This window comes from Macrotis lagotis, chromosome 8, assembly GCF_037893015.1.
Source record: "Macrotis lagotis isolate mMagLag1 chromosome 8, bilby.v1.9.chrom.fasta, whole genome shotgun sequence".
NCBI lineage: Eukaryota > Metazoa > Chordata > Mammalia > Peramelemorphia > Peramelidae > Macrotis > Macrotis lagotis.
Window position 1 is genome coordinate 89727084 of NC_133665.1, and position 24204 is coordinate 89751287.

Consider the following 24204-nt stretch of genomic DNA (forward strand, 5'->3'; position numbering starts at 1 on the left):
TTTCACCTAGTTGGGTGGAAGTTAATGTAATAGGTTGAAGGACTACATAAATAAATTTGAATTTCTGAGTCTGAAGCTAAATAGCTTCAGTCATTTATTACATGGACTGACACTTATCTTAGCCAGCTCTCTTGCAAGTATATATTGCTCACAAAAAAAGAGAATGGAAAAGACTGCAGATGGTTTAGTATAACTCCATCTCACTTCCTAGAAAATATCTCAAAGTACATGTTCCTGCTGATCATGTATCACTAGTGTCATTTTTATATAAAAGGAATTGTAGGCTTTAACCAGTCCTCAATGCAAGGGTACAAACATCCTTAGGCTTCCAACTCAAACATCCTGTTATCTTGGGAATTTCCTTTCCTTCCCTTCCTCATGCACCCCCCACCCCCAGACTGGATTTTCCCCTATCTTTTAGTGACCACATCTTCAGTTAGAGTGTTTTCTGTGATCTCCCCCCCCCCCCCACCCCAGGCCTCTATACTACATTTGTCCTTGGAGAAAACAACAACAGCAACAACTAAAGAATCATAGAATCTCAGACTGGAAAGACATCAGAGAGCATCTAGTCCATTATGCAGCCAAAGAAGGAATCCTTTCTACCACATCCTCCACATGTGGTCATCTGGCCTCTGCTTAATGACCTCCAGTGATGGGGAGCCAACTGCCTACTAAGACAATACATTTCACTTTGTGATATTTCTCATTTTTAGGCAGTTCTCAAGTCAAACTTAATTCTGACTCTTTGTGATGCCCACTTATTGTAACTAATCCTGTCCTCTCCATATGACTACTCTCCCAAAATATGAAACCAGTTATGTCAATTCAATTTTAGTAAGCATTTATTAAGACAATATTATGTTCAAGACACTGAGCAAGGCATCAAAGATACAAAAGACAAAATCAAGAATTTCCCTGCTTTCAATGAGCTTACATTCTTCTAAAGGAGGAAATATTTATACTAAGTCTATCCTATCTTTCAATATTTCTAAGAACCTCTGCTTCAGGATGGGAAGGAGACTACCCAACTCTTGCAAACCTACTCCAGCAAAATTCTAAAATTTGTACCACACCAAATAATGATTAGTCAAAGAAGTTCATCAGAGGACATCAAGAGAAAATATTTTCTTTTTGATATGTATACCCATATGCATGATGGAATAACCATTTTATAGGTAAAATAAAAATATTTTCACTTCATAGATTCTTTATTTCAACTTAATGCTTATTTATTTTTGAACAGGTATAATCGTCATCAATGTTTTTCATCTTCAACCTAGGATGTTTGTTTTACAGAGGCCAAGGATGGAATATGGAGGTATAAATTCTATAAATAAAGCCTATTATTAATTATTATCTTCACTATCTTCAAGAAACCTGTGAGCCTTTTGAAGTATGCCTAGCTCTAATGATTAAGATGAGTATCTGGGAGTGATGGCTATCACTCCTGCATTATAATCCACACACCATTAATCTTTGACTGCAAATGACCTGAAGGTAATCTCAAAGGGACAGATGCCATCCTTGATCATCATCCATTTACTTAAGACCCACTGACTCCCAAGGGAGGTAGAGAGGGTTTCCTGGAGGCAAAATATAGCCCTAATAGATTTTTTTTCTATTTCATAGTCATCAGAAATGACTTCCAAGTACAGCACTTGAAATAGAATCCTCTAATGACCATGATATTTTGCCAAATAAGATACTTTCAAAGAGCAACATGTTGACAACCAAAACTAGAAACACATACACACGCCATAATCATAGTCATGAACCTATCAAAGACTCAAAAATATGAAAATTACTTGCTGCCTTGACTGCTCAAGTGTCCCCAGTGATTGTTAAAGTAGTTATATTTTTAAGAATGAAGGCTAGCAAGATATATTCCAGAGATAGAAAAATCCCTTCACCACATTATTCTCTTCTGGTCTATAGAGAATGGTTAGATAAGGTACTTAAACATGGATCCATCCATCTTCCTTCTTTAGCTCTGATCCTCTATCCTCATTCACCTTGGGATAAGACAATGCCAGGAAACAAAAAGTAATTCAAGCTGAAAGTATAGGAAGGTCCAAAAAAAAAAAAGTGCTGGTCAAAATCTGAGTGGTGGTGTATATATTGGATAGAACTGGTCCCAAGCGAGGAAGATGAAATCATTTTTATAGCAAAGAACTATCAGATGTGCAAATTAAGTATTTGATCTAGGGTTTTAAGGGTAAAATTATTTAGAGCTATGGATTATACTTTTGATGATTTATTTTTCCCAACAGGCTATTGTTGTTATTTATCCTTTTTTCTTGAAGAGGACTATGACACATCTTTAGATTATAGGTATATTTAACTGTGCTTATTCCTTAAAAATGTTTCTGAGCACCATTGGTGATCCACACTTTCCTGGATGTTGTGATCCCTCCATTTCTGATAGAGATACTGATGAGAGTAAAGAAGAGAGAAAAGGAATGGGCAAGGATTTAAAAGAAAACCAAGCAAACAATGTGTAGATTAGAATAGCAAAAAACTCATTTTAACTGGAAAATTGTGTGAGAGAATTCCCTAATTAAGCTAAGTAATTCTGTCTTCTCCATGAATTTTGATAAGATGGAATTTTCTAAGTTTTGTGTTTTCATATTCCATCTTGTATTATAGATATCTGTGTATATGTATTATTTCCTCCAGGAGACCTGAGCTCCATGAGGCCAAGTACTGTATTGCCTTTTATATTGTCTCATGGTATCATTCATAGAAGGTTTTCAAATAATACTTGTTGAATGAATAATTTCTAAATTATAGACTACTTCATTGCAGAGGGTTTGTAGCCATCTGCATATTATCAACAGGGATAGGATTTGTGATAAAAGCTATTATCCACAAAAATACATGCTAAAAAAAGGAGGGTGGATCAGGATAGAGGGAAAGCAATAGATAGAGGATTAACAAGTTGGTCATAATACCAGGATTCATGAAATGTTAAAATATATAGATGAAGACATCCAGTGAATTGGCTAGATTTGCCATAAAAAGATTTGAGAAAATGCTGCTCACAAAAATATTGTGATAGGCTAAGATCAAGACCCTTTTGAGTGAATATCCATTTCAGTGACATGACAAATTATTTCAATATTAAATATAATTGTGCTAGTCTCCTTTCACTTACATGAATGTGATCTTCTGGATTATATATCCATAAATGGATTTATAAAAAATCCTAGTGGAAAGTATTGTTTTAGGCTTTGGAATTCTTTAAATCTAGTAGAAGAAATATGTTTAAAGTAATCACAAGAACATACATTTATTTGGGAGACACTGGAACGTGACTGCCTCACTTGGCATGCCCATATCAAAGAAGACACTGTTGTCCATGATCAAAGCAGAAGTACAGGAACTGTGAGATGTAAGAATCTAGAGACATCTCCATCCAAAATGAACAAATGGACTTTTAAGGGCCTTACTTATAGCAGAACCTTCTGAACTCATAATGAATTGATTGGCTATAGTTTGGATACATTGTACCTTGACTTCAACATCATGGTGTCCTTCGTTCTCTTCAAGCATGAAGAATAGATAACAGAAGGGACCTTAGAGAGCACTTCTCATTTTGTTAATAATTTATTGTTTCTAGATATTTCTTTTTTAATCCTTCATTTTTTTCTACACTAAATAACCACTCATGTCCCTTATCTTCTAGGAAAAGACCCCAGTTATTCAAACCATGAAGTTTCTGGGGAACAGTAAACTATATGACTTTCTGGTTTCAACATTTCACAGAATTGGAATTACTTCTGTCCAAATAATTTTTTATTTCCAGGACTTGGATTTTCAGAATACCCATATTTCTGTGTGTGTATGTCCCTGTGTTTTATTATATATAATTCTTTTGCAATAAAGGAAGGGCTCTGGATATTTCTCTGAGGTGGGGCAAACCTGTTCTACCTCAGTAAACCAGTTGAGTGAGTGTACACCCTAGCAGCTAGTAACCCTCATTTGATTGTGCCGTCTCTATGGTGTTTTATGAAACTAGAGTGTGTTCTTAATGATTATTCTGAGCATTCCTTCTTACATGTCATGATCTTTTTTATTCAGCACAATAGAAAACCCCAAATGATGCAATGATGCTCTGGGCCATCTAAAGGGATAGGCAACATTGCAAGGTAAGGCTCACTGTTACAGCAAGGATAGGAAGCAGCAAACACTTTCTCATTCAAAGAAATGGAATTGTTAAAAGTCAGAGCTAGGAGGGGTCTTAGAGACAGTTTAAGCTCATTATTTTATAGATGGGGAAACTGAGGACTGGAGAAAATGAATCACAGCTGGGAGAGAAATAAGTGGTCATTTAGTCCAACCACTTCATTTTATAGATGAAGAAATTGAGACCCTGGGGAGGTTGTGTCTCACTCAAGGTCACAATAGGTGATAAACTTCAGAAGTGAGATTTGAACATGGTCATATCCTCTAATTCTACTGTTCTAGAGCTAGTTAGAATTTAAGTGGTTTTTTTTTTTCACTATATCAGACTGTCCTCAGAGTTGCAAAGTTGAGCTGGGGCTAAAAACTCAGGTCTTTAATTATAAGTCTATTATGCTTTAGGTCTCATACTATTTACTATAGTTTCTGAAGTTAGGAAAATGAGTCTTAAGTTTGTTTTCAGTTCAACTGAACAAACATTGAATGAGTACCTACTAAGGGTAAAGCACTGGGCTAGGTACTATGGATATAGAGAAAACTCAACTAATTCCTGTCCTATAGATTAAAACATCCTGCTAAGGTACTGAGAGATGGGAGTGATACATCATGGACAAAAAATAAAAAGTTTCTTCAACTATAAAATGAAGGGGCTTGATTTGACTCTTTGTAAAATTCTTTGAATCTATGAAAATAAGTACTATTGAGAGGGAGAGAGTCATCACAGTTAAGGGGATCAGAAATGGCTTGCTGAGGTGGCGCCTGAATATTTCTTTGATGAAAACTAGGAAGGAGTGTGCATTCCAACCATGGTTTTCTAGTCATGCAAAGACAAGGCAGTGGGATAGAACATGGTTTGGATAATAGCAAATAAGCCAGTTTAACTGGAACAAAGGAAAAGTGAGGTGGGGAGGGAAGGGAGTTGATGGAGAAGATGTAAAATATAAATGAAAAGGTAGGAGAGAGACAGATTCTAGAGATCATTTTAATGTAAAACCAAAGATTTGTCTTCCATACTAGAGACAAAAAAAGTATCTTTAAGGAATTTCACATAGGACAATAATCTGATCAGACTGTTGTTTTTTTTAGAAATATCAATTTGGAAATTAAAAGGATCAAGGGGGGGAAAGACTAGAAGCAAGAAGTCTATTAAGAAATTATTAAGCATCTAGGAGAGCAACTGAAGTCTTGAAACGAGAGATTGTTAGTAGAGAAAGGAGACAAAACTTTTGTGGAGGCAATTGATATGGCATGTCAACTGCTAAGGATAAGATAGGCTGAAAAGAGGGAAAAAATAAAGTCCAAATTTATTACCTTGGGTTAATTGAAAGGATAGTTGTAGCCTCAATAGAAATAGAATTAGAATTCTACTGATTCATCAAATGAGAAATGAATCCCTTTAAAATGCAAACTCTGGAAGAGTTGAGGTGTTCCTCTGCTTAATTTGGAATTAGTCTTGGTATTTAACCCCATTTCTTCAGTAACACTTTCAATACTACAAAACTTTGGTCATATTTTTGAATTATTCTAATTCTATATATATTGAAGCAGTCCAGTATCTGTAGTGAAGGGGTTGAGAAGAAATAACAGAGAAGACAGATCAATCAAGGTTGAGCAGTCCCAAGAATTAAATATATTGAGTGAATAATGCAGCAGGAAGAATCTTTGGTTTTACATTAAAATGATCTCTAGAATCTGTCTCTCTCCTACCTTTTCATTTATATTTTACATCTTCTCCATCAACTCCCTTCCCTCCCCACCTCACTTTTCCTTTGTTCCAGTTCGCTACAGAAGTATAGCAGTCTCCACATAGAACCATGTTTCCCAATAGTTTCCCAACTCCCCTTGACATAATGATGCCCTAGTGTAGCCCATTTTCCCCCAACCCCAAATCTCTCTTTATGTTCCCTTATAACTCTAGCATTCCCCAACACTGTACTTGGTATTTATTCTCTTCCTGTGAGAAAGAAATGGGGTATATCCTTTTGTCCCAGCAAATGACTTACTTTCTGGGATACCTCAACTTTGTTCCATCTAGCTTTACTTTGAATATAAAGAGGTTTAAACTCTTGCCAGAGGTCCACTTGGAAAATGGGAAAGGGACAGGGAGGACTGGAGATTTGTTAGATAGCCTAGCCCTTGAAGAGACTGATCTCCAAGAAATTCCTACCCAGTGATGTGCTAAAGTCAGCTGTATTAGTTACTAGAGCCAGTTAATAAATTTGCAGTGTGAACATATTTATCTTAGACATTGGCAAATACTACAATTAAAGGCTTGATTTAATGTTTTGTTGGTTGTCTAGACTTAAAATGTGATAAAATAAATAATAAGAATGCAGATTAAGTTTAATGGTATATTGTGCATATATGTGTATGTATACACATATACATGTGTGTATATACATAGATATGTGTATATATAAAATATAAGCATATGTATACATACTTATATACATATATATTCCTTTTAAAACATTTCTATATTTACATATATTATAAATTATATATTATAAAATTATATATTTAAACATTTCATATATATATATATTTCTTTTTTTAAAAAAAGTTTTTGCAAGGCAATGGGGCTAAGTGACTTGCCCAAGGTCACACTCCTGACTCTAGGGCTGGTGCTCTAACCACTGCACCACCTAGCTGCCCCTATTCCTTTTCTTTTTAAACATTCCTATATATATAGTCAAGCTAACATGTATGTGGTAGACAATCTACATGGAGTATGACTTCAATTCTTCCTGCTGCATTATTCACTCAATATATTTAATTCTTGGGACTGCTCAATCTTGATTGATCTGTCTTCTCTGTTATTTCTTCTCAATCCCTTCACTACAATATTTCATAAGATTTAGCAGTTTCAAATGCTTTTTAAAAATGTAGACAAGCACCACAATATTAATTAACTACTGATTCATTGAGCAACCATGTTCTGAATCTCCATTGTCTAGAAGTCCCCACATGAGTCTCTAAAGGGAGATGCAAAGATGAATGAGATACTACCTTTAGATTTCCCAATCTCTCACATTCATAATGTTGACACATTTCATGCTTGTACACCTACTTTACATATACAATTCAATCTTGTCATTCTCCCCTCATTGCATCTGTTATATGTATCTCTCTCTTCCCACTCACTGAGCCACCACCCTACTTTAGGACCATATTACTTCTCACTACTGAAAGAGCCTTCTACTCACTGTCCCTTCCTCAAATCTCTCCCTACTTCAGTTGATTTTCCACACTGCTGTCACAATGATTTTCCAAAATAATTAGTCTGAACTCAACAAAATCTATAGTTTCCTTTTACCAATATAATGTTCTCAGGCATTCAAGTTTTTTTACATCTGACCCCTTCTTACCTTTTTTTTTTTCTTCTTACATTTGGCTTCTCTCCATTACTTCTTTGATTACTAATATTGGCTTACTTGCTATCCTTCTCACATGACCTTCTATTTCTTGTCTCTCTTCCTTTCCATTGACTGTCTATCATTTATGAAGTTCACTTCATCAAAACTCTGCTTCCTGACACTCCTGGTTTCTTTAAGACTTATCTCAAATAGCACCATCTACAGGACATCTTTGCAGCTCCAGCCCCTTGAACCCACTCCTCTAAGGTCACCTTCCTTCTATCCTGTACCTTCATGTATTTACATATTTGTTTACATCTGGTTTCCATTTTAGTATATAAGCATCTTGAGGGCAGGGACTGATTATTACTGGCACTCAATAAAGAGTTTTGTTATTGGTTGAATGACATGGTACCAGTCCTTAAATAGCTTATCATGAAGGTAAGCAAGTATAAGCATTAAAATAATAATATCAGACAATTATCCATGCAAGGCAGATACAGAGTATTAAAGGGCATCTAGGGAGCAGGTAGGTGGCACTGTAGATAGAGTACTGGGTTTGAAATACGGAAGACTCATCTTCAAATCTGGCCACTCATTTACTACCTTATGTGAGCCTAGACAGTCACTTAACTCTATTTACTTCAGTTTCTTATCTGTTTAAAAAAATGAGCTAAAGGAGAAAATGGCAAACTGTTCTAGTAATTTTTTTCCAGGAAAACTCCAAATGGGGGTCACAAAGAGTTGGATACAACTGAAAAATTTTTGGAGACAAGAAAGAACCTGTTCACATTGTATAGAGGACATCCACTGAGTCATGAGACAGAAGACTTGACTCCAGCACAATCACTTCTAGTCAAATTAACTTGGAAAAATCTTATGTCCTCTCTAGGTCTCACTTTCCATCAAATGAATTGAGTGAACTAGATGATATCTTAGGAGCATTATTTCCCAGAAATTCTTCTATACTTTCAAGTGAAATGAATCAAAATCCTAAGTATACATGCCATATTAAATATAGTGTGTTAGATATTAATAGCTTACATTTGTAATGTATGATATCATAATGAAGAAAACATTTAAAACCCAATTATGTATCTCCAACTTTCATTACTAATCTTCCTGGAAACCACTGCCCAAAAAGTGATTTTTATTTACACTTGTCATAAAGCTAAGGAGGCTATGCCTTATGGTTCATATGGAGATACATGTGTTTTCCCTTCAGAGAATAAACCTAAAGAGGTAAAAAACAAACCACCAAAGACTGACTCAGTGTGGTTGAAAAGTAGATGGAGTGATGAGAAAGTTCCAAGGAAGTATTCATCTGGCTATTATGTGAAATACCTAACACATGACTAGATATATCTGAGGACTCATTTTTCTCTGTCCCAACATCTAATCTTTTATGTCCTTGTTCTTTAGTTTGGTTATAATTTATTTCATTCTAACACTTCCCATTTTCTTTCTTTTTCTTTTTTTTTCTTTTTTTGGTTTTTTGCAAATGAATGGGGTTAAGTGAATTGCCCAAGATCATGAAACTAGGTAAATATTAAGTGTCTGAGGCTGGATTTGAACTCCTGACTTCAGGGTCAGTGCTCTATCCTCTGTGCCAACTAGCTGCCCCCAATTTTATTTTTTCTTAATCATTTTGTTTCTATAACTTTAATTTCTGATTCTTCATTTTAACTGCTCAAGTCTTTACTTCCTTTTCCCTAAAATTCCTTAATTTGGGGGCATTAGATAGAGCACCAGCCCTGGAGTCAGGAGGACCTAAGTTCAAATCCAGCCTCAGACACTTAATAATTGCCTAGCTGTGCAACCTTGGACAAGTCACTTAACCTTATTGCCTTAAATAAATAAAAGTTTTTTAAAGTTTCTTAATTTACTTCCATCTGCATCTCTTCTGTAATACCTACTCCTTCCATACTCCCATCATTTTCCCCTTCCAAATTATACTTCTCCTTCTCTTCCTTCCTGCCCCTTTTCATTTTCCCTCTCCTTGCTGTTGTTATTTATTATTATTATTATTATTATTATTATTATTATTATTATTATTATCTTATAACCCTTTCATTCTGAATAATGATAGCTAAAACTCATCAAGGTGACTATGTTTAAAGCTGCTTTACAAAATTACAGAATTTTACATTTGGTAAGAGCCTCAAATGAGGAAGTAAAACTTTCACTCTATGCAGATGATATGTTGATATGCTTAGAGAATCCTAGAAAATCAACTTAAAACCTACTTGAAACAATGAACAACTTCAGCAAAGTAGCAGGATGTAAAATAAACCCACATAAATTTTCAGTATTTCTATACAGGAACAACAAAGTTCAAGGGCAAGAGATAGAGAAAGAAATTCTATTTCAAGTGAACTACAGACAACATAAAATACTTGGGGATGTACCTCCCTAGACAAACATAGAAACTGTGTGAGCACAATAACAAATACTTTTCACTCAATTAAAGTCAGATTCAAATAATGGGAAAAATTTCAATTGCTCTTGGTTAGGCAGAGCTAATATAATAAAAATAACAATTCTACCCAAATTAAATTACTTATTCAACATACCAAACTACCAAATAAATCTTTTATAGGACTTGAAAAAATAATAACAAAATTCATCTGCAGCAATAAAAAGTCAAGGATTGATATCCTTGATAGGGAACTGATGAAAAAAAATGTAAAGGGAAGTAGCTAGCTATACCAAATCTAAAACTCAATATACTATAAAGCAGCAGTCTTCAAGACTATTTGGTAATGGACTATTGGATTAGAATAGGTTCAAAAGAAACAGTAGTAAATGACTAGTAATAATCTATTGTTTGACAAACCCAAAGATGTTAGCTTCAGGGTTAAGAACTCACTATTAGACAAAAATTGTTGAGAGAACTGGAAAATAACATGGCAAAAACTAGGTATAGATCCATATCTCATATCCTATACCAAAATAAGGTCAAATGGGTATAGGGTTTAGACATAAAGATCAATGCCATAGCCCAATAACAGATCAAGAAATATTCTATCTGTCAGGTCTATGGAGTGGGGAGAAGTTTATGAACAAACAAGAAATAGAGTACATTATTAAATGTAAAAGGAATGATTTTGACTATATTAAATTAAAAAGGTTTTGCACTAATAAAACCAATGCTGCCAAGCATAGAAGGAAAACAGAAAGCTGGGAAAGAATTTTCACAGCCAAGTGTTCTGGCAAAAGTTTGATTTCTAAAATATAGAGAGAATTGAATCAAATTTATTAGGTTACAAGTCATTCCCCAATTGATAAATGGTCAATCGACAAATGGCAGTTTTCAAATTAAGAAATTAAAACTATATATAATCATATGAAAAAATGCTTCAAAGCATCATTGATTAGAGAAATGCAAATTAAAACAACTATGAAGTACCAACTCTATCAGATGGGTGAAGAAGACAGAAAGGGAAAGCAATCAGTGTTGGTGAGGATATGGGAAGATTGGTAGATTGATATATTGTTAGTGGAGAGAAATATGGAACTTTTCCAAAGAGCAATAAAATTCATCATACCCATTGACCCAGCAATACCAATACTAGGCTTATATCCAAAAGAAATCATAAAAAATGGGAAAAGTCCTTCATATTTCAAAATATTTGTAGCAGTTCTTTTTGTAGTAGCAAAGAATTAGAAAATGAGGGGATACCCATCAATTGTGGAATGGTTGAACAAGTTATGGTATATGAATGTTATAGAGTACCATTATTGTATAAGAAAATATGAATGTTGGAATCTAGAGAAGCTTGGAAATAATTATAGGAACTGACAGTGTGTGAAGGGAACAGAACCAAGAGATCATTGTATACATTAACAACACCATTAGGAGTTGATCAACTATGATGGTTGTAGCTGCTCTCAGCATTTCAGAGAGCTAAGACAATCCTGGGAGACTTAATATAGACATTCCCCCCCACCCCCATTCAGACGAAGAAAATAAAACAAAATTAAAAAAAACCCCACAGAATCTGAATAAACACTACGTTCACTTTAAAAGAATTTTCTCTTATGTTTTTTCCTTCCTATTCCTTGGTTTTCTTTCTTTTTCCTTAGTCCTAATTCTTCATACATAAAATAATTAATATGTAAGCATTTAGAACACAAATGTACATTTATAATGTTCACTTGACTACAGCTGGAGGGGAAAGGGAAGGAGGAAGAAAATTTGTAAATATGCAAGTGGATGAATATTGAAAAATTTTCATAACGTGTAATTGAAAAAAATGAAATATCAATCCAAAAGAGAAGAAAGAAAGAAAGAAAGAAAGAAAAAGAAAAAAGAAAAAGAAAGAAAAAAAAGAAAGGAAGGAAGAATTAAGTTCTTTAGGGACCATCTAGTCTAATTATCCAGAGTTGTCATCTAGTCCCTTCTTGAGGACTTTCAAAAATGGGAACGTTTCATTCCAGAGGTAACCCATTCTGCTTTTAAACAGCTCTGATGATACAGAAGTTTTCATAAAATCATCTGCAGTTTCCTTAACATATGCCACTTTGAATTATAGGAATCAAAAAAGGAAAGACCGTTAGGGATCACTTGGTTTAGTACTCTCATTTAAAGGTGAAACTGAAGTCAAGAGAGGTGAGATGATTAAGAAGAGATGAGATTAGAATCCAGGTTCTCTTACTCCAAATCTAGCACTAATGTGCATGCAAATATGTGTGGAATATAAATTTATATTAAAATGATCTTTATCTTCTAACTTCTTTTAAGCTGTGGACTTAGAGGTGATACAATAGACAGCATTATGATATGAATTGTTTTAAATGGAAAAACTAACAATTATTTTAGTGGACCCAGGATTTCATTGCTTTAAAAAATTCCTGAGGAGGAGATGTCCTCTGAAAATTTAGAGTATCAGATTAGCATAGAGGTAGTGAGAGGTTGTGTCTGTTATAATAATAATAGTCACTTTTTAAAGAGATTGTACAATGTGTTTAGTGTTTTACAAATACTACCTCATTTGATTCTCACAACAATCCTGGGAGGTAGGGGCTATTATTATCCCCATTTTATAAGTGAGTAAACTGAGGCAGATAGTGTTAAATGACTTGCCCATATTAACACAACTAGAAAGTGTCTGATTTGAACTCAAGTTTTGTTCACTCCAGGCTCAATGATCAGTCCACTGCACCACCACCTATATCTAATTAAAGCAGAACTTGAATCCAATTCTTTCTGAAGTTGAGGATACTATTTATAATTTAGTCTGTGTGTAGCCAGATCACTCAGTAGATAGAACACTAGACCTGGAATCAGGAAGACCTGAATTTAAATTTGGCTGCAAACTTTTTACTGGCTATGTGACTCTGAAACCCCTGTTTCCTCATCTAAAAAATATGCTGGATAAGAAAAGACAAAACCACTTCAGTATTTTTTTTTTCTTTGTCAAGAGACTCCCAAATGGGGTCACAAAGATTTGAATATGAGTCAAGAACAACCCCTCCCACCACTAACACCAACACCAACAACTAACATTAATAACAACAAATTTAATTTAAATATTAATAAAAGAATAGCATCCCAAAGAAGGAAGAAGATAGTACCCTTAGACAATTAATTGCCACCTCCAGTTGGGCCTCTTATCTTTAAAGGGGTCATGTGTATTCCTAAAAGTGTTTTCATTTATGTGACTACTTATCTATAGCAACTTGGTCATAGACAGTTTAGAGATTTGGGAGACAATACCTGAGTGTAACCTATGTCTTTCTGGACCAGATGTTAACCCCTTTTGAGTCAGCTGTCACTTCAATGCCCATCAATTAGGGAATGGCTAAACAAGTTATGGTATATGAGTGGCCAGACTTTAGAAAAACCTGGAAAGATTTGCATGAACTCATGCTGAGTGAAATAAGCAGAATCAGAAGAACATTATACACACAAATTTTGTGAGATTATCAACTATGATTGGCACAACTCCTCTCAGAAGTTTGGTGATCAAAGACAATCCTGAGAGACCTATTGTAGAAAATGCTATACACATCCAAGGGGGAAAAAACCATGGAGTCTGAATGCAGAGCAAAGCATACCCTGTTCCCTCTAAAATTTTTCTTTTAGTTTTTTCTTTCTTTCTCATGATTTCCCCCTTAGTTCTAATTTTTCTTTCATAACATGACTTATATGGAAAATGCTACAACCTATATAAGAGAGAAGAGTGGGCAGTAGAAAAATGTGAGACTCAAAAACTAGTATGATGAATGTAGATGAATGTAGAAAATTACCTTTGCATGTAATTGGAAAAAAATAAAATTTAACAAAAGAATGCTTAGCAATTGTTCTCTGGCCTCTTAGAATTAAAAGGGTTACTAGAAGTCATTTTGTAAAACCTTATCATTTTCTGAACCAAAATATGAGAACATGAACCCCCCAAAGAGAACTTTTCTCTATTCTTCATTTAATCACATTTAATAGCTTACTAATTTATGCTATGTACAGAGCAGCCTGCTGGGTTCTTGAGGATATGCCAAATGGAGATAAGATACAGTCCTTGTCCTTATAGTTTATTAGAGAAATAAAACAAACACTGTTAGCAGTAACAATCAGGATTACAGAGCAAGAAGATTGCAAAACAGACTATGATGGGAGATTGTCACTAACATGAGGTATCAAGGAAAATTTCAAGAAAGATTTCATTGAATTGAGTTTGACAAGAAAGTAGAACAATGTTGGATCATTAGGCAGGAGAGAGGAAAGACTTGCCTTCTTCAACTGCCATGTCCAATACTTAAAAGATTTTTGACCGTGAACTAATTATATAACCTTTCTGAGTTTTTTTCCTCCTCCATGTAATGAGATTATCTACCTCTATTGGGTTGTTATGAAGATAAAAGGAGATAATGCAAGCAAATGCACTTGTAATTCTTAAAGTGATAGTGACTGTATCTTTGATTTCATGGATTATATGGAATTCCCAGATAAAGAAGCTCATGTTATAGATGCACCTCTATAGACCTTATTTTCAACTTACAGTCTTAGAGAAATACCTACAGCATTAAGATATTGAGATTTATCAAAGGCCACAGGGCTAGAATGTGTTAAAGGTAGGACTGGAACATAGATCTTCCTGGCTTTGAGGTCAACTCTATTCCCTATAGCACATTGTCTAAAAGCACTATAGAAATATTACCTTTTACATAAGTCCCCTACTACATAAGTAGTAATTTGACAGGAGAATGGAGAAGCATCCTAGGCATAGGATACAAGGATAAGAAAATGCAATGTATGGTGGGGGGGGGGGGTTGGGCAGTGGAGAAGAAGGAGGAGCAAAGAGATATCAAAGTTGTTTTTAGGCTTTTTTTTTTTTTTTTGCAAGACAAATGGGGTTAAGTGGTTTGCCCAAGGCCACACAGCTAGGTAATTATTAAGTGTCTCAGACCGGATTTGAACCCAGGTACTCCTGACTCCAAGGCTGGTGCTTTATCCACTATGCCACCTAGCTGCCCTGATATCAAGGTTTGTTGATCTCATCTTCCTACTTCCTTCACCTATCATCTGTCAATATCCTATTCATCCTTAGGTGCTATCCCAAATTCTATCACTTCAAAAATTTTCTGATTCCTCTTGAAAAAAATGTCATATCTCCTACTTCCTGGCTCCCATAACATTTTGTGGTGGCTAGTTGGCACATATTGCAGAAGGTTTCAGATTCTAGATATTTCTACATAACTGGTTTATTTGCCATTGCTTGAACTCTGATTTCCATCTCCTCTTCTTATGCTTCTGCATCAGTTATTCCTCATACTTAGAATGTAGTTCTTTCTCACATTTGCTTCTTAGAATTCCTACTTTATTTAAAGCCCAGCTCATGCCTCACAGGACTTGGGAAGTCTTCCCTTGTGTCCCCATTAGTGCTTTCCCCAAGTTATCTTTAAATTTACCCTTTTCACATTGTATCTTCCCACTAGAGTTCAATCACTTTGAGGGCAGGGACCATGTTTCTTTTTGTCTTTGTATCTCCAGCACCTGCCATTGGGGCACTGTAGGGTGAGTTGGAGATAGTGGGGAAAGAGAGAAGGGAAGATATCTATGATTTAGAGAACTTCCCATGCAGAAGCTCTCACATTTATGTTTGTGAGAAACTTGTCTCATAGGAATTTGTGAACTAGGGTTTTAAAATTTGTATTTTAATAATTGCAGCTCATTATAACCAGTTACCTTCATAATCCTGTACATTCTATTGTATGCATTTAAAAATTGAGATCTATAGGCTTCATCAGATTGCCAAAGGAATACATGATATCTTGTAAAAGGGTTAAAGATTAAATGATTAAAGATGACAGAATCATCTATCTAGAGCTAGAGGGGATCTAATACCATCTCTTTACAGATGAAAAAAACTGAGGTTGAAGTTGTTTGGGAGACTTAATCAAGTTCATGCAGGTAGTAAGTAGCAGATCTAGGATTCAAACTCAGGCCTAGTGATATCAAACCCAGCAGTTTTCATGTTACTCATAGTTACACATAGCCAGGGACCTTTCCAACTCCAAGACAGTCTCTATCCATTCTGCCATGCTGCTTTTTATTTTTTATTTTTTTTTGCCTTGTACATAGTGGGAATTTAATCAATGTCTATTAGATTGAATAAATTAAATTATGATCATTACTAACATCATAATTACAGCTAAGCTATGATCTCTTTACAGACAGAAATCAAATGTTTTTTTTTCATAGTGTCTTCTACTAGTTTATCATTTACTCACTAAATGTTTTCTGAATAAATAAATGAAATAGAATGGTTAAGGAAGTCAAACAGATCAGAATATATAAAACTATTAGGTTGCATAGAATACATTAAATATTACATTTTCACTTGTCATTTTTCTTCTATATTCTAGTGTTGTTTCTATTTTTTATTATAGATGAAGTACACTCATTTTTCCAGAAATATTGTTTGTCTTTATTTATCCCTAATTTGGATCACTCTCCTCAACTAAAAGAGGAGGAAGAGAAACTGTTTTGGAAAAAAAAAGAGGAAAGTGTTAACTCAAGTAACCATTTTGACCTGTCATCCACAGCCAGGGTGGTCAACACAGTCATCCTGGTCCCCTATTAAATGTACTTTTGTTCTTTGGTTAGCCTGCTGAAACCAGTTTGTGCAAAGGGATCCCAGCATGAGGTAGCCTCTTAGCCCTACTCTGACTGTTCTGATTGGAACAAGCTGCTGTCCCTTTGGTAATCTTTGGAGCCTTGCCCATCACTGAAGTGATGTCAATACATTTTTTGTGTGCATGTCTATTAGTGCTCTTTCCAAACAGGTTTTCAAAACATACTTACATGGATCTTATGAGTTGTTTAGTGAGGTTCTCCCCCCCCCCCCCATTTTTGTTATTGGACAGGGAAGGAATTCTTTCATTATTGAAATAGGCAAGTCATATAAAACACTGCTCCAGGCCTCTGGTCTCTGATCCCACTGAGGCCTGCAGCTGCTGAGAGGAGAAAATATTCATATCAGGAAATTTTCAGGCCATACTTTGACTATGACCCCTTGGCCTATGAAAAGGTATGGAATTATGGCTTCCCTGAGTTGGAAGATATCTTAGAAATGATTTTATTCAGCCCCCTCAATTTCAAAGAAGACACTGAGGAAAGAAAGAGGAAAGATAGAAAAAAAAGAGAGAAGGGGAAAAGAAGGGAAAAAGGAAGGAAGGAAAGAGGAGGCAGGATAAAGGAGAGAAAAAGGAGAGAAAGAAGAAAGGGATGAGTTTTATAAATATGATCTCACGTTGAAATACAGATGCTATTATTATAATCCCATTTTATAATAATCAAGGAAACTGAGACAAACAGAAGTGATGTGACTTACACAGAGTGACAAACATAGTTAATGTCTGACTGAGGTCAGATTTAAACTCAGATTTAAACTCAGATCATTCCACTCAAACTTCTGTTCTCTAGTCATCATTTTGCTTAGTTGTTTATAGTCATGTACAATGAGCACTCTTTCTGCAACTCATGTCTCTATTGCTCCTGGAGTTACAGTTGAAGTTACTTTCAGGGCTAAGTTACTTTATCCACTCAATATTCAAAAAATAAATTTTTGGGTCTTGGATGGACCTTTAGTGTCTGTGAGAAAGCATAAAATTTGCAGTGTCTAGAATGTTGTTATTAACAATGTAGTAATTGCAAGCAACTGAATGCTACCCAAGCAATCTGAGGACAGATGAATAGAGAAGCAGAGGGAAATCCACAGGAAATGTTTCCCTACTCTTACCCAATCTTAGTACCTATTTATGATAAAACTTGCTAAGAGTTTTAACAAAATGTGTTTCCCCAAGGACATTTCTGAGCCTAAGAGACCTTGGCATGCCCCTAAACTGAAAATTGTAATATGATCCTAGCAACAGCAGATTTATAGCCAGGGCAGTACTAGCTCCTCCTAGACTCCTTGGAAGGGTCTCTTCATTTTATAATGAATTATATAGCACTCCACCTTGGCTCACTGTTTCAAGTTCAACTCTAATTGGCAGGATGTATCCCCAGAGGGGCAACTGACTACTTCACATCTCAGTGTTATGAGAATTTGGATATTTAAATACCACTGCCAATAAACCTTCATGTGATTGTCCCACAACCTATATCAATTAATTGTTTGCTATCAATTAGCTTTTAAAATATTTACTCAGAAAGTAGAACAAGGACAAGTTATTTAAAAAAATATACACCAAAATAAGGGTGTATGCTTCCTTCTACATGCACTTGGTTCCATAGGATAGGACTCAAAATAATGAGGTATTCTTGTAGGGAATACACGAAACCAAGCATCTGGTTACTCCTAGCCCTGAAAATCCTCCCCCCCCACAATTTGAATTCTTCATCAAGTTAGCTATTGGGCATAACCTGGCAGATGGATGAGTCATCCTTGGTCACCGGACAAGCTTCTGGAAAGATACGGTATCTCAGCTGATATGTCAATCATATACGCGGCTGGCTCTCGCTAGGTTTAATTACTACTATTGCTGCTGCTGCTGTTGTTGCTCACAGTTCTAAGTGTTTCTGCTACTGACTCCTATTGTTAAGGGGAACTTTGATAACACTCCTTAATCTTTCAAAGTTAAGAGGCCATAAACTGGCCAGTTTCATCTTAAGGTACCCATCCATTCATTCATGATCAAGAAAGAATAAACAAAAAAAAGACCTAAACCCAACTCCCCCCAAAACCATAGGGGTACCATGTGTTCATAGACACATGGTGGCCAGATGGGAGGCCTGCCCTTCCCCCCCATCTGTCAGCTTACAGCCAGCTTACAGCAATCTTACTTATTCAAAAGCCACTAGTGAAGAAAGTATAAGAACACCTGCTTGATACTCTTGAATGCACCATCAGTTCTGGTTTTTTAGACAATTAGGAGACGCTTTGTTACTACAGTACTAAACTCTTAGTCATATATAGTGGAAGTAGGTTCTCTAAATCTTTACATACTGGAATAAAACCAAGCAGAAAATATTTCTCATTTTCTGTCTATATCATATATATATGTATATATATATATATACATATATCCACATGCATATATGTATGTAATCAATATACTCAATGTATATATACATAGTCATTTTTATACAATGAATATGTAATCTGTATTTCTATATAGTCAATATATACAAAGTATATAGATATACACAGTCAATATATACAAGCTATATATATTTATATAATTAATATATACAATGTATATATATAGATATGAAATCAATATATAAATACACATACACACACACATATATATATTATATGTATACACAAAATATACAGTGAAGTCTGTATATATCCTATGTCCATACAGGGGTCTTTTTCCCTTTTCCTTTCTGCTATATTGATCCCCTTTTCCACTGGTGAATTTCTTTCAGGAAGACTTTATTTTCAGGATGGACTCAGGATGATCTTGACTGATCTGTAGACTATACTTTTAACTCTCCAGACTCTGTCATTAGGTAGCCCCTGCCTCTTCAGTGCTCCATTTTGTATTATCTTCCCCCACTGGAAAGCAAGTCGCTTGAGAATGGGGCTAGCTTTCTTTTTGCTTGTTTCTATTTCTGCTTCTTAGCTCAGTGCCTGACACGTAGTATGAACTTAATAAATGTTTATTGCCAGCCTTACCTGCCTGCTTCATTAGCATTAATTACAAGATTCCTAGAGATATCAAGGAATCTGGGTGCAGGCTAAGAAAAAAGGACAATCATAGAAGGGACTTCCCCCTCCCCTTTTTTTCTCCCAGTCTGGCACCTATTCTTGATATAACTTACTAAGGGAATTTTAGCAAGAATGGGTTCCCCAAAACATTCCTGAATAGATAATTAACCTTGTCGAGTCCTTGGATTAAAAACTGAGTTTTCTTAGGTTGTGACCCTTTGCCAACGTAATTGAGAGGACCAGGCATTCCTAGAGTCTCCTGAGGTCTTGGGAGGGTGACTTTAGTGGCATTTTGAATTGTAAAATAAATAGTAATCTGCTAGGTGTCCCCTAAGAGAGTCATACTCAATGCTCATGGCAACTCTCTCTGCCACACAGCTGCCAACACTCAACTCTGGATGTCCCCTATTCCTCCTTATTTTCAGTGAGAGGCATGTTTGTGAGTAAACTAGAACAATGACACAGGTGGAGAAATGCAGATGTCTAATCCCTTTAACATTTATCACAGAGAAGGAGCTGCCAAACTTGGGCTAGAAGTTTCAGGAGATTTGCCTGATACTAGACAAAGATTGCTCAGAATTATAGGAAGGCTTGGGCTATAGCTCTTTTCTTGTGTTCTACTTTTGCTTTTAATCTCCTTGCTGGGTTTTCTTCCTCGAACTTGCCAAGATTGAAATCTTGTATTGATTGTGCAGGTCAGTTGTTCAAAGGACTTCAACTGAATATATCCATTAAATTTTTTTTCTTACAAAACAAATATGACTCAGGATTGGATTTTCCATGTAGCTTTTTGATGAGACATTCTTTAAAAATAAATTTAATTCATAGCATTTATACATGCATCTATATTTATATGGAGAGAGAGAGACAGAAACAGGGACAGAATGGGACAAACACATAGATCTTTCATGTATGAAATAGTGTTTTGAAATAATAACACTATCTGCCAATTATAGATAACTACATTTATATCTATATGTGTATGCATGTAGATTTCAAACTGAAGGGATGATATTTAGGTTGGCTTCAGGGGTTCAGAGCAAAAGAATATTGTAGAATTTTATTGTTGCTGAGACTTTAGAGACTGTGGAGTCCAACTACCAACTCAAAGTTATCTTTTTGACAACCTAATAGTCAGGTTATAGCCTTTCCTTGGTACATCTAGTAAAAGGAACCTACCAACTCATCGAGCAGTCAGTCCATGCCATTCTGACTCTTAGAAAGAAAGTTCCTCCTTGTATTGAGCCAATAATTCTCCTGGAATCATGAGACCTGAATTTACATTCTAAACATGATATTTATTCATTCTTATACTCATTAGCTATATGACTATGGTAAAATTGCTTTCATCACTTTGATCTCAGTTTTTTGATCTGTCAAATAGCTATAATGATACTTATATTAGTCTGTCAATAAGAATTTATCAAGTGCTTACTATGTGGCAGGTACCACCTGTGCTAAACCCTGGAGATACAAAAAAAAGACAAAAGACAATGCCTACTTTTCAGGAAGTCACAATCTAATGGGAGATACCATATGTAAGCAGATATGTACAAAGAAGTTACATACAGGATAATCAGGAAACATCAATAGAAGGAAGGCACTAAAATTTAAAGAGATTGGGAAAAGCTTCCTGTAGAAGATAAGAATTTAGCTAGATCTTCTAGTACCTAACGGGTTTTTTTTTGTGAAAAAATAAGTACCACATAAACTTTAAAAGCTAAGGCGATTCATTGTTATCATCCCACTTAAATGGGCCTAATTTTGCTAACCTTTATTGCACAACTGATTTCTTGATGCTGAATATAGAGCTTCCAATTCATGTCTATTGAGTTTCATCATTTTTTTTAAACTGTGACCCAAGAGATAACCTGGCACAGTGATTGGGTTGGATTAAAGGTCAGGGATCAACCAGATTAAACATTTACTATGCAAAGAACATTGTAAGGAGTTATGGGACTTGTAGAAATTTAAATAAACTATGTCTTCTGTTTTGATTAAAGTTAGAGACACAGAAAACTACAAAAATCAATATTACAGTGATAAGAGTATTAAAGAATTGGGGCGGCTAGGTGGCACAGTGGATAAAGCACCGGCCCTGGAGTCAGGAGTACCTGGGTTCAAATGCAGCCTCAGACATTTAATAATTACCTAGCTGTGTGGCCTTGGACAAGCCACTAAACTCCATTTGCCTTGCAAAAACCTAAACAAAACAAAACAAAAAAACCCCGAAAGAATATTAAAGAATTGTAAAACAAAGTATTATATGATGTCTGGAGGGAAAGGTCATTATTGTCAATGAGATGAAGGAAAACTTACTGGAAGAAGTGGCATTTGTGTTGAACTTTAAAAGGTGGGTAGGAATCCAATAAATAAAGAAAATGGAAGGACTACAGTTAGACATGAGTAAAAACATCTATAAGAGAAAGTATATGGTTAGCATAGTCCAATCTGGCAGGCACATAGAGAAAGTCAGGGAAAAATAGAGGAAATAAGGCTATAAATGTCTGATGGTGCCAGGTTGTGAAGGGGTTTAAATGACAAACAAAAAGACTTGAAATACATTCAGTAGGCAAAAAGAAACCAATGAAAATCTGTGAGCAGAGGACTGTCATGACAAGATCTATGTATGACAAAGATCAGGGATGGGAGGAGAAAAAAAGAAAAAATGAAATTTACATTAAAACTATTATATATATATTAAAAGAACAAGTATGTAATATACAGTTTCATCTTTTTTATTCTATTATGGAAATGCTTTTATTTCATTAAATCAAAAATAAAATTTTAAAAAAGAATAATCAGTTGAATAAAAGAAATATGCTTTTGTAGAGCAGAGAGAAAAAAAGACAAGAAACCTATTAACAAATTATTTAAATATGCCAAGAAGATGGTAATGAGAACCTGCACTAGAGTATTGGCAGTGAGAATAGGAATGAGAGCATAGGTAGGAAAGATGGAAATGTAATCTGCCATACTTGCTAAGTGTTTATGTAAGTAATAGTGGACAAGTGAGCAGATACAATGTACTTGGTTAATATAATTCCCCCACATGTAAGAAGCTAAAGAGCTTGTTTCCAGAAAGGTTTGTTAATTTATAATTGTAAAGTCCAAGTCTCATTCTGTTACTAGTGCTGGTCTCTTAACCACATGATGAAAAGATAAATTGTTGATTGGTTGCTGACAAGGAACTGGGATGGGTTCAAACCAAAGCAAAGTCTTTCCTTGCCTAGCCGTGTTTGAGTTGGGAGAGGGGATGGGGGAAAGAAATGAGAAATGATGTAAGCAGCTGGCTGAGGAAGGTCAGTCCTTGAGCCTTTAACACGATTATGCCATGGCCATGTAACTGAAGCATACCTGACCCTGTGGTTAAGTTCTATCTCTATTCTCTGATTTTAGATTCTGGTCACAGCTATGGAGCTTCAAAAGGTCAGGGAAGTGAGTAAGCTGAAGTCCTGAGATGAGAATGTATGCTAGGATTTTGCCTGAAGTGGAACAGCAAAGAATAAAAGTAATAAGTAACCTCTTTGACCTAGCACAGATCAAAGGCAGCCCATGGCAACAGAGATACAAACTTATCAGCAAAGTCAGATTTGGAACTGAGCTTGCTGGGGTTAATACTATGCTAAACTTGAGCTAACCTTTAAATAGTGCTTAGTATGATCCAGGAATAGTACAAATAACTTTATATTTATTATTCAATTTGATCCTCACAAAAACCCTACAGGGAGGTGATTTAATTATTACCATTTTACAGATGAAGAAACTGAGGTGAAAGAAGTTAAGTAACTTCATTTTATTTATTTGTTTTTTTGCAAGGCAAATGGGGTTAAGTGGCTTGCCCAAGGCCACACAGCTAGGTAATTATTAAGTGTCTGAGGTTGAATTTGTACCCAGGTACTCCTGACTCCAAGGCCGGTGCTTTATCCACTACGCCACCTAGCTGCCCCAGAAGTTAAGTAATTTTAGCCCAAGATCTAGCTAATAAGTGTATGAAGCTGGATTTGAACTCAGTCTTCCTGAATCTTGGCCCGGTTCTCTATCCACTTATTGTTAAATGTTTAAATGAAAGTAGGCAACTTAGTAGTTAACAGTAGGAAGAGGATGGGGACTTAAGGCAACAACATTGAAATCACAGGTGCAGTTCTTCTACCTATCAAATCTATAACCTTAATATCAAAACATCTTTTCTGATCCTTCCTTTCTTTCCATTCCCAATGTAAACATCCTAGAACAGCAGCTCAAGTCTTGGTTGCAAAAATACTGTTTTAATTTGTGGTTGAAGAATCAATTCTCTGTGAATCAACTTCTTTAGTAAGATGCTATCACCTATTCATCTCAAGAGGTATTTCCTTTTAGGTCTTCTGAAATTTTGATTTCTTAGAAAATTATGGAGCTCAATAACTTTCAAAAATTTGCTAATCCCCTGAGATACAAGCATCAGAAAAAAATTAACTTCTTTTTTAAACTTCAGAATATTTTTTAACAAGCCATTCCCTAAT